This window comes from Manacus vitellinus, unplaced genomic scaffold, assembly GCF_001715985.3.
Source record: "Manacus vitellinus isolate BGI_N305 unplaced genomic scaffold, ASM171598v3 scaffold_26_pilon, whole genome shotgun sequence".
Classification (NCBI taxonomy): Eukaryota; Metazoa; Chordata; class Aves; order Passeriformes; family Pipridae; genus Manacus; species Manacus vitellinus.
The window spans coordinates 5,825,715-5,837,916 of NW_021939960.1; the positions used below are offsets into that span (position 1 = coordinate 5,825,715).

Genomic DNA, 12,202 nt, shown 5'->3' on the forward strand with positions numbered 1-12,202 from the left:
TTGGTTAATGTTGGGAAGGATCATTTGTTCATTGAGCTCTGTGGCAGATAGGAAAGGAAGGACTTGCATAGTCTGAGGCTCAGATGTTTTTGTTCAAGCAGTCCCCAGAGGTAAAAAGTCCAGTAAAACCCATTTTAGGAGAGCCCAGCATGCTGCATTTCTGAGAGAAGGCAGCAGAAACTGGTTTTGTTCTGCTTTATCTCCTTTCTTTCCCTGATGGCAGGGACTGAGTGAGCAGGAGTCCCCACATGCAGGCTGGTGCATGGCTTTCCTGTCTGGAACCCTAACCTCAGAGGGGTGAAACCTCCAGCACCTTAGAGATTTCCCCTGTGCCTGTCAGCCCAGCGGCTTTTGGCCCCACTGCTAAGTGCTCTGCCAGGCTCCAGTCAACAGGCACTCTTTGCCAGGGTTTATGCCCATTTCATTCCCACGTCTGGGGCCTCTTTTTTGCTTCAGAGCAGCTTTGGGAGGAATCCCAGAGGCAGCTGCTGAGAGCAGATAAAAGCCCCGGCAGCAGCTCGGCAGCACGCGGAGAGCCCCGGGGCAGCCAACGGGACCACACGGGAACAGGGGCTGGCACAGGTTTGGGGCTTCCCCTCGGCACTGTCTCAGGGAGAGCTGCCCCAGGGGGAGACACTGTGTGAAAGAGCTTTCCAAGGAGAAGGTCAGGCGAGCAGAGAGTTTTCCAGATGTGAAGACAAGCCCAGAGCTGAGGGAGCAGGAGGAGCACCAGCGCCTGCTCCTTCCCACCTGATGTGGCAGACTCTGCAAGCACAACCTAGGGCAGATCTGACCTTTCCCTACTCTTTTTATTTAGAAGTTAGCTGAATCTTAAGCAGGTAGATTATCCCAAGCAGTGCCGAAGCCTGCGGCGGGCTTGCAGTCGGGGAGGAGAAGCAAGTGCTGGAGAGATTGCTGGCAGCCCTCAGGGGGACAGAGGCAGAGTACTCAGAGGAGAAATCGGAACTCTGGCAGGAAAATGCTGATTTTATGGAAATGAAAGAGCTATTATTGCCCCCCTGACATCAGTGGGGGCCAGCATGTTGACGTGGGGCTTTATGGGTAGAGAAAGGTCGCCAGTTTATAATAATTTCAGAAACACAGGTTGGGATATCTGGGTGGGAGATGGGTTTTAATCTCAGCAAATCAGGTGAAAAAAGAGGCAGGTGATAATTAGGGGGAAAAGATGAGGCAGACTAGTCATCTTTTTTCAGGTTTCTCTCATTGCATCTGAAGCATTTTAAAAACTTGCAGGGGAACCATGTGCTTCATGTTAGTTCCCCTGTGCACAGGGTCGAGGAAATCCAGGCTGGCACATTGTATATGGAGATATGATGTTGAGTGTCCCAAACTGAGTAGAAGGTTGGACAAGGGACACTTGGATTGAGGCAAAACAACCAGCTCTGGGCACAATCCTGGGGCTGCCCTAAAGCTATGGGACATGCTCATTCCCAGCTCTCTCTGCTACTGTCAGGATTACATCTGGAACTGGCAAAACTTTCTGGGTTATTAACATAAAATTATATTGCATCTAAATTGAAAAATGTGTTTAAACACTCATATTACTGTATCACAGATTGGTTTTTTGTTTTTGTTTGTTTTTCCTGAAATCTTGAGAAAGCTATTAGAGGAGTAAATTTGGGGTTGCCGCTGACATTTTCTTGTCGTTAGGAAAAGGAACCGAAGAGCAGTATTTGGAATGCAGATTTGTGTAAATTAAAATGTTAACAAATCTGACCTATTCAGCTGAAACTACTACAACCAAGATAAATTCCCTGGATACCAGTTATTTCTCCAAAAGCTTATTGACACATTTGTCAGTGCCTGAGACACGATTACGTTAAGCTGTGTTGATACAGAACCAGGTTTTCAGTTTCCATTGGACCCTTCTCCCTTGTTTCTACAATGCAAAGCAGGTGTGAAAATAACTGCCAGAGCTATTCCATATCTGAGAGACAGGTCCATGTTCCAGCATTTCTCTTTCAGAAGGGAGAAAAGTCACTTCAGAACTGCTATTTCTAGATCAGCATTTCTGTTGCATGCTCATTAAATGAGATTTCCTGATGTTCTCAGCATCTCCACTTAAATACTGGTTCTTTGCTGGTTTCCATTACCTTCAATCCATGAAAGAACAAACTGGATACAGTGTTCCAGCTTGTTTTGTGTCACAGGAAGTGTTTTGTTTAACCTGCAAGAAAACTATTTTAAGATAGTCATGTATTTTTGCTGCTGTTTCTAAACCGTCATTTCCACAAACCAAGGAGGAAATTAAAAACTCAGCCTCTCAAATTGTGCTGGTCTCTCCTAAATGTGTCTGACACTGAAGATAGCACAATCAAAAGCCAAAGTATTGAAATATTGATGGCTTTAAAGTTATCTTACCTGGTTCCCATTAATCTGGGTGTAAATATGGTTACAAAGCTTTGTGTCCATTCACTCATTATGACTGTGCTTAATTGAATGGATCCCCAAGGAAGATAAAGATAATTGGACTGCACTTCATAAAAATTATTAAAGGAGGACAGTTTAGCAACAGCCTGGTGTAAGCCTGGATGCCTAAGGGTGAGAAGTGCCAAAGGTGGAACAAAGGAACACATACCCCTTGAACTAAGAAGGAAAATGATAGGGATTTAGAGGGCATCAGAGGTTCAAAAGTACATTCAGACAGCCAGACTTCGATGAGAAGGTTAAAAGCAGAGTCTTGCTGTAATGCAGGAAAACATCAGGGCAGCTTAGGAAATCTGTAGCTGATTTAATGAAATTAGGAGGGAAAGATCATAAGGCAATGGGAGCACAAAATATGTGGATTAATAGGGAAGGCTGTGAACATATGAGATGAACAGGTTGTGACAAAGTTCAGGGGTAAGAAGGGACCATGGTAGCTGACTTAATTTATGTCAGGCTGCTGCAGAAATGGGTGGTACTACAGGAGATGCTGCCCGACTGATGGCTTCGTTTAGCAGCACATCTGAATTCCACATTTCATTGAGTTGTTTTGGTTTTTTTTCCACTGGGAAGAAAATTACAAGAGGTAAGAAAGGGTCAGCTGTCCCCAGCAGGGTCTCAGAAACAGGCAGAACATTCGTATTTTTGTTTTCCATTCTGAAAAGTAGCATTTCTCCTTATAACCTTGCATAAGGGACCAGCTCTGTTCCCTGTGTTACTTCATGCTCTCTGCTGCCGCTCAGCCCAATGTCCCGGGTGGGATCAAGCCCAGACTGTCAGTCTGACAGTGCTCCTGGTGCAGTAATTCAACTCCATCACCAATTTTGATTTCTCCAGTGGCAGAGTATCTGTCTCAGTAGCACAGTAAACCTGCACTGGGGGTATAGTGTAGGCAATATCATCCTCTGAAGAGCTTCCCCTAAATATTTTATGAACACGGACTTTGAGCAAGCAGGAGGGGAAAAAAAAGGAATGAGAGAAAAGCAGGTGGTTGATCCCACACTCTGCTGGCAGGCCAATAAATGTTGAGACATCTCAAATGTCATCCAGGCTTATTTGAGATAATAAGTATTTTGGCTCTGCGGTGCTTGTAGTGTAATGTTGCTAACTTTTTGAGATGTCCTTTAGAAAAGAGTCCCTTTCCAGCACATTCATGTGGTGTTGGAGAAATGAAGACAGTCAGGAGCTCTGAGTTGCTTCTTCCAAATTTCTGTGTGTTTGTATTTCTTTTAAAAGTGATTGGATCTCTGCTGCTGCAAATGCTTTTAAAAATACATGAAATCCGATTCTATGATTACTGCACTTGGCTTTCCAAAAGCATGATGTTGCTAGTCCTTCTCAAGTGAGTGAAAGATAAAAGGGAGAGCCTGCCAACAACTGAGTTAGAGGCTTATTTTATTTATGAATGAAATGGCAGGATTCTTATGGAGAAGAGGAGAAGTTCTTCTTATTAGCAGAGGCAGTTGATTTATTTTCCAGCACTCTGGTTTTGGTGCAACTAGACATTTCTGATAAATCAGAAATTCGAAATGTTATGTTAAAAAAAAATAAACAACTGTACATTGCTCCTCCAAACACCGAGGGGGGATTGGATTTTACCATCTGCAGTAACTATTTTGAGGACACTTATCTCCAGGTCATTGCAATAGCTTTTTGAAACCTCCCTGTTCCTTCATTCAGGTGTTGGCTGGGAGTAAACAAGGCATTGCACTGGTGATAGGAATTAGTTTAGCCATTGAGACTGCTGTGAAACATTCCCATAGAGAACATTCCACTAGTTTAAGATTACCCAAATACAGTGGGTTTAATCTGGGTTTGTCTTTTCCAACCAGACAATACTCTAAAGTGTAGCCAACAGGTAACTCAGGCTGAGTCTGATTTCCTGTACCAGGAAACTTTCCTCTGATAGGATAGTCCAGCACCTTTCGATCCTTTTTCCATACCCTGGAATACAACAAAAGGAATTTATTCTGTTCTTAATTGCCGTTACCAGTGTTAATTATGTTCCCTCACTGAATATCAGTGTGATATTCTGCAAAGCTGCATCTCCTCCTCTGAGCAGGGCTGGAGGAACATCTGCTGCAGTGTGAGGCTGAAGGATCCCACACAATATGAGTGATATATGAGTTTACCTGGGCAGATTATCAGTTGTGTATGTGTACTGACAAAATACAAAGAATGAGGAAAAGTGACATCTAAATGGCTTGACTGCATCCTGAGAGTTTCTGTTCCCATTTTCCTCACTGAGATTAGCCATCTCCAAGGAGCAGTGAGGAGTAATGCAGAATTGGTATGAGTATGTCACCTTCTGACAAGCACAATCAAGCATCCACCGTGTTTGCTATTTGTATCTATTACAAGAGTCCTTTAAAGTGAGAGGGATTCTGGTTTTCATGTTCTTCTCATTACTTCAGAGAAGAACTAAAACAAGGTTGTTAGATTCTGCTGAGTATCTTGCTTTTAAAGATGAACTTCCTGTATCACTGCATTAAAACACATGCAGAAAAATGCCTCCACAGCTGAACTCAAAGGAGGAGAACAAGAGTGAGAGATTAGTAATTATTTTGCCAGTGAGGCACATCCATTTCTATGAATTTGGACCAAGAGCTCCTGTGTTCAGCTTGCAGACTTGCAGGCTCCCAAAGTGTTTTCCAGTGACTGAGATGATGAAGGACTGTAACAGACTTCTGGGGTAAGTGGCTTTTCCTCTTCTCACAGCATTCAAATAGTGATTGGGAGCCTTTGTGGAACATGTCTTCAAGCCAGACATAAACTACTGGAGTCTAATCAGGGATAAGCAGGTAAAATACTTCAGCATCATCTGTCAGACTGTGTTTTACTTGTCCCTCCCAGCCTTGGCCCTGATGGGTCTGACAGTTTCCCTCTGCTGTTGAGGAGCAGTTTCCCCTGCTGCTCTGCCCTCTCTGTCTTCCTGGCTGCCACGTGCCATCCCAGGGATTTGTGGAGCACAAAGTCACTCTGAGGGATGAAAGCCACTCTGTACACGTCATTTATCACTGAATACTCCGTTATCCCTGATACCTTGTAATTTTTCAGGGCCATGTAACGAAAATGTAAATACTGGAAGCTTTATGTATTAATATGCCTGAAATCATTACTTAAAGATAAAACTGGTTAAATTATTCAGTTATAAAATTATCCCATTTCCACAGCAGCATATCCTGTCAAAGGAAGAGCTGATTAGCCATAAGCTGAATTTAGCCAGTAGATTTATGTTGGATTCTGGTTTATGTTTCTACATTGTACATGGGACTGATTTGAGTTTGCTCCATCATTCCAGCATGCATTTCATTTTCTCATTACAGACAAGAATGACCTTTTTCAGCAAATTATGGTGAGGAGCATTACCACTCATCAGTGAAGAAGATCCATTTTATTAACCCTGTTTAGTGCCTTTAGAAGTGTGTTGTGCACTCAGTGGAGGGCCACTTGTAGTAATTTGAGATACCAGAAGTTAGCAGATGGGGAGGGCTTGAGTCTGCTCTGAGCACTGTTGGTCCACCACTGCATAATGGATTCCTCGTAGCCCTTGTTGGAGGATGGGAAAGATGTGAGTGACGCCTTATCATAGAAATCACACCCTTTGTTTCAATTAAGAAGGGGATAGTGGAGGTTCTGAAGCCTTTTTACAGTTCCTGGAAGGAATATGTCTCCCTGTTTGAGTTTCTCAAATAAGTGGCTGTGTTTCTTTCTGGTAGGGCTTTCTAGAACGATCTGTACCTTTTGGTCTTCTGCACGATTGCTGCAACCCTCTAAATGCAAAGCTGCCAATCAGTTTTAGAGCTCCTGTGTATGCAAAGTGAGTTTTGATTGCTTTTCCTTTAAAAAAGCCTGATAAGTAGATAGACAGTAAAACAGATAGAGGAAGGGCTCTGAGCCATGGGCCTTGGAAGAAAATTACATGAGTATGTGTTTTACTAAAAAAAATAGTATCTGGAGATGATAGGAGAAACTTTTAAAGAATAGAAGAGCTTTGCAAAGAAAGAGGCTGGTAATAGCTTGAAACCTGTGGGAGTCCTATGAATAGACAGCAAAACAGCCATGCTATTTACCTCCCCAAAATATTCACCAGCAAGGTGATCAGGACAAAAGTGTAATGGGGTGGAGATCAACTGATTGTACAAACTGTGAGAACATGTTGGCACAGGTTGACTGTGACTCTGTGTGAGCTCAGCCTAGATGTGTGATCTGCCATGCACAGCTTGCACTAGTCCTGGCCCCATCCTGTCCTAGGGCATCTCATTCCCCATCAGATTATGTTTTTAATAAAGAGGAACAAGCAGAGCAATGCTTTTATTGGTCTAGTTGTTCTGTGCAGTTTTTCAGCTTCAATCCCATTGCACTGTGTGTCCTTTCCGAAGATGCAGAGCACAGAAGGATCCTCTGACCACACAACAGAGAGAACTGGGGTGTAAATGTAAACCTACAGACAGTTTCTATCTCCCATGGAGCTGATTCCACCAAGAGTGAGTCCTAGCCTGGCTGAAACAAAGAATTTCCTCCCACTCAGGCAGTGCATATGACACTATTTATTTACTGCCTGCCAGAGTAGCTCCCAATTTGTTTCTTTAATTCTTTTTCCCATTTGGCTTAGACTCTCTTTATACACCTGACTTCCTTTAAGTATTGTGAGCATTTAGATGCTGGAGCCTCTGGAGGAGACTGTACTGATTCACATGTGGCACCTGTAATGACTTCTTGTTCATATTTGGGTGAGGTATTGAGGAGATGCTACCGAATTGAAAAGCTTCATGATTTGGGGTTGAACTACTCAGATAAAACAAAGCTTTGAGTTTAATTGGATCCAATTATAGAGTCTGAGCAAGAATAGGTCTGATGCCCCACCTATTCAGTTCCCTTTTCTTTTAAATATGGAAATCTTCAGAGCCTCTCCAATAAGAGAATTCCACATATACTAATAGTCCACAGACCCTTTTCTTTCTTCATACACATTTTGATATGTTCAGAGAGTTCTGGTACAGTCTGGTTGCACTTGTTTCAAGTTGCTCTTGAAATCCCACCTCTGACTACAGTGGGGTTGGTTTATACATTATTCAATGGTAAAATCCCAGCTGAATAGGGAGGAGGAAAAAAAAGTTAAGTATCGGAGTGGAAAGCTCACCAGGTCCTTAGCATAATCTCTCTGGTTCAGACCTGCATTTCTTTTTCTATTTGAGCTTGTCTCACAGTGGAGAAGAGTGTATCATTCCAATTTTAGATAGAAGACTACCTGCTCAGCTCAGGCAGATTTAAAGTTTTTCTTCTGTTACATCACATACTTTTCCAACAGCCCCTTCCCCTCTCCAAAGGGATTATTGTCTAAATCAGCACCAGGTCAAGTGAAATAATTACACACAAGCTGGCTCCACTAATTAACTTATCCACAGACCATTGTCTGTTATTAGCATTTTAAAGAGAGATTTTGTTAACTCTTTCTTCTTAGACCTAGTACTACTTTTTTCATAGCAGAGCTTATTCTGTGAGCATCTGTGCTACATTTCTTACTTGAATATTGTCATGGACACATTTACCACAGCATGTGTGAGTTTACAGGATGTTTCAGCCTGCAGCAGTGACTTTTCTTAACTGAGCATAAGAAAAAGGCAGCTTAAATGCGAAGGAATGTGACTGTCAGAAAACCAGATACAGAGTCTTGTATTCTGAAATATTCTTAAAATAGAAAGTTATCAGTGTAAACAATGGAGAGGCTATTACAGGCTTTGTAAAATACAACTTAAATGGCTGATATATCCAGTGTCTTCATAATACTTCCCATCTGGAACAGTGTCAGGATCATGGAATATGTAATTGCTGAGGATGTAATACTTCCAAAAAGACACAAATGTGTGCGCAGGAACCAAAATGTGGCTGTTTGCTGTTCTGCACCATGAATACTATCTATTTCCTTGAGTTCTGTACTAATTAGTATCCAGAAAGGTGGCAGGAGGTGGCTCTTTGAAGGGCAGAACTGTTCTTGTTAGACACCTCCAGGCATTGCTGCAGTGGCTATAAATAATCACAGCATCAGGTACCGAGGCTTGGGCTATTCTCCACTCACTGCAGGTTGAGAGAGGGTCTTGTGGATAAGGCCAGCGAAGTGTCAGGTGCAGGCAGGACAGAGCTGTGTGTTTATTTTTTCCCAGGATTGCACATTAAAGCATCTAGGAACTTGTAGCAGCAGAGCCAGAGCAGTGAGGCAGTTTGTTCTTTTGTCGTGGTAACCTCACCATTTTTTCTCCTAATTTTTAGACTAAATATTTTCCTTTCATTGTTGTTCTGTTATTCCAGTTTTTAAAGGATTGTGGGGATTTCATGTAAGAAATCCTAATTAAGTAGAGTACATGTCAGTACAATCATGTTTTATTCAAGCTATTCATTTTTTGCACTTAAAATGCTTCCTGTTCCAAGTGCCTTTCTAGAAAAATAAATGTAGTTTTCAGTTAAAGTAAACAGGTCACATACTGAGTGACCTCAAATCTGATGGCTCAAATTTAGAAGGGGAACTAATTGCATAAAAATGCAGTGACTCATGTTATCCAGACGTTCAATAAGTTTGTCTTTCCAGTCTTATGTATACAGCTCTCTGAAAAAATAAATAGATTGTAGTTTCACATTCATACTAACATGGAATTCATCTGAGTTTATGAGGAAGAACCTTGTTTTAACCATTAAAGGTTTGGGCAGATGCTCAAACAGGGATAAACTGGCCAGGCTGATTTGTGCTGCCTGAGGATGGGAATCAGGGCTTGCAGGTCAACAGCAAGTGACTCCTGTGGAACTGGAAAGCCTTTCTGGTTCTGCTGTTCTAAAGGGAGGGCTTGATGCCACCCAAGCAAGCACATGCCAAATAAAATGCCTACTTAGGAAGTGTCGTGGTCACCTGCTGAAGGTGAATTTTGGAAAGGTCAGAAGAGCAGCACCTTTCTCTCTTGAACTCTAGGCAAACCCTGTGGTTTGCTTGCAGCAGAGGGGAGCTGGCCCAGCCCTAGAGATCTGCTGTGGCTGAAATATCCTCCCATGTACTGTGTGTGTTTGGCTCACAGGGGAGCTTGTACTGATGTGAAGTAGGAGATGAGAGGATACTCCAGGCATTATTCATTCTGGAAGTGGTTTGTTTTGGAGATATGTATGTTTCTTCAATTATTTTAGCCATTAAACTTGAGCCCTGAAAATGCTTTCATCTTGGCTGATTCCATCTTTTTGTGGCCATGGCGATGCAGGGGAGTGTGATGGGAAATGAGTTACTAGTTTTGTAAATTATGTGCATTCCCCCCCCCTTAATGCTTGATATCAGAAGACATGAAGTTTGACAGAGAAGGTAATGAACAGTATTTGCTTGTAAATCAGCAGCTAGATGTGGTTTGAAAGAAAGCATATTTGAGCATAAAGAGAAAATTTGGAAGCATTACTGGTGCTCTGCACTATCAGAAGATCTGCCCTGCAGATGAGCAGCTTCCACCAGTGCGTGTTGGAGGGGCACTGGACACCTGTGTGACTTCAGGGTATCAGCTCTTGACAAAGCAGTTAAGCAAACTTTGCTAATGCTAGTAAAATAGCCTGAAGACCAGGGAAACCTGCAGGACATTGGATGGTTCTTTGGGTAGGTAGCCCACCTGCAGTTCCTTTGGCCACGTTCCTAAGAACCCCTAAAGTAGAAAGCTGCAGAATCCCTCAGCTCTATCCATCAGAGTAGAGATTGAAGCATCAGCAATCATTTATGTAGATGATTCTGATTAGGCAGGAAATGCCCCACAAGAGTTTCCCACCCCCAGGATGGGATAAAATAATGAATTTTTAAAATTGTAATTTCCAGTCATAAAAAAAGAAAAAATCTGGAGAGAATCAGCATTTTTATTTTAATAGCTGTGAAAATGTTATATTGATATCAGTCTTTTAAAATGATGTTTGACATTTTAAAAGATCAATTTTTGTCAAAGTTAGCTCAGACCATTAAAACCATTTTAAAAGGGACTCTTTTGCAATGTAAAAATAAATTCCAAGTGAGGGAGAGGTTTCAAGTGCCCGTCCTCGGGAGCAGTTTCACTCTTAGCGTCTTCTGATGAAAACCCACTTTGTCATAAAATTCTCCACCAGTTTTCATCCTCAGGCCCCTTCAGCTCTCTATATGGTCTCTGCCACTGCTGTCATCCAACCATATCAAAATGGGTATTTAGGGATGTTCTTCTGAAAACTAATTCCACTGTTTGCAATAAGAGCTGTTAATGTAACTCAGAGTGACCATTGCCTGCAGTATCAGCATCTTCAAAGGCTGACTGACACATTTGAGAAATGGATTTTGCTTTACTCTGCTGACCCCAGATGCTGTACCAGGGCAGTTTGGAGAGGGACACAATCACAGTGCTTTCCATACAACTTCCATAGGAAATAAGGAAGGCTAAATTGCAGACTTCATAACCAGATGTGCAGGGGAGCGTTCAAGGAAAACACATCAAAACATCTTGCAAAAACTCATTTAAAGTTACATAAATTATTGTTTGCGTTTTCACATGCAGTTATTTTCAAGTCTAACCAGCTGTATCTGTTTGAAGTGGCCCTAAATAAATACATCATTACATAAACACAACATTTGTTTGGAGATTTTTTCCCAATAAGGTCCAGGCCCTGTTTGCTTCGCAGTGTTGCACAGACTGTGAGAAGGAGGTGTTTGAATTTCAATGGGACATTTTGACACAGAAAATCCCATTCTTAGTACATTTGGATTTTCTAAATCGTATGGTGACAACTACCTTAAAAGAAGACACAGCAAATAATACAGCACATAGAAATTTGAATGCAAGCAGAGAGTCCAAGCAGGCAATCACATTTCATTTCACGTTTTTCACCCCATTTTGGAGCATCAAGCCAGTGTCAGGAGCACGCTGATGCACCGAGCAGGCGTCTTGCTGACAGGCTTCCCAGCAGCACGTTGGTTTGGTGCTTGTTGGGAAAGCTGTGTGGTTGCTATTCCAGGAGAGGGCTATGTCACGATCCACAGTGATAACGTTACCATCCCACAGGATGCAGTTACCTGATAAAGGGGGGCACTCACCGTAGCCCTGTGTTGGTTACACCCCACTGCAGGTCCAATCCACGAGATTCAATCCAGCATTCAGAAGTCCTTAAGTACCACTGGAGTGTTCTCCAGTGGGTCCCCGGTTTTATAAATGAGAAAATAGATGAAGCGACTCAAGGCACAGAGTCTGTGCCATCTCTCTTCCAAACCAGAATAAAACATGAAAGAATAATCTGAAAGACGTGACGGTTTTTGTTGAAGAAATAATCAGAGAGTCGCTTATCAGAATCAGGAAACCTGCTTTATCCTTTTTTGCATTATAAATAAGAATTATATTTGTTCTTGGGAAACAAGCCTGAAGTACACTGCAAGATGTTATTGTGAGTGACGCACAGGGAGCAACTGAATAAATACTGCCTGTCTGCCCCATTAGGTGGTTTTGTTTCTTACATTTTTCTGAATCCTTTACCAGGAATGAGGTGTTTTATCATTTCAGAGGTGCAGTCTGAGCCATTATCGGGTTGCTCGTGACTGGGTCTGAATTCAAAGCTGACCAGAGGGAGGATGCTGACTGCCAGACAAGGAGCATGGTGGTGGGGAGGAGGCAGGAGTGGGGTCTCCAGGTATTCCCCAGTCCAGGTGGGCTCTCCTGCTGCAGGGAGAGCACCATTGGCCAGGGCAGTCCATGATGGTGAGAAGGAAGGGAAAAAGAACATGGAGATA

The 12,202-nt window shown here is 42.5% G+C and overlaps 1 protein-coding gene across 1 annotated transcript in view; it reads left to right on the plus strand.

Moving 5' to 3' along the window:
- The window catches only part of CDH4 (cadherin 4), a 436,070-nt gene that overhangs the window by 361,170 nt on the left and 62,698 nt on the right, over positions 1–12,202 (plus strand).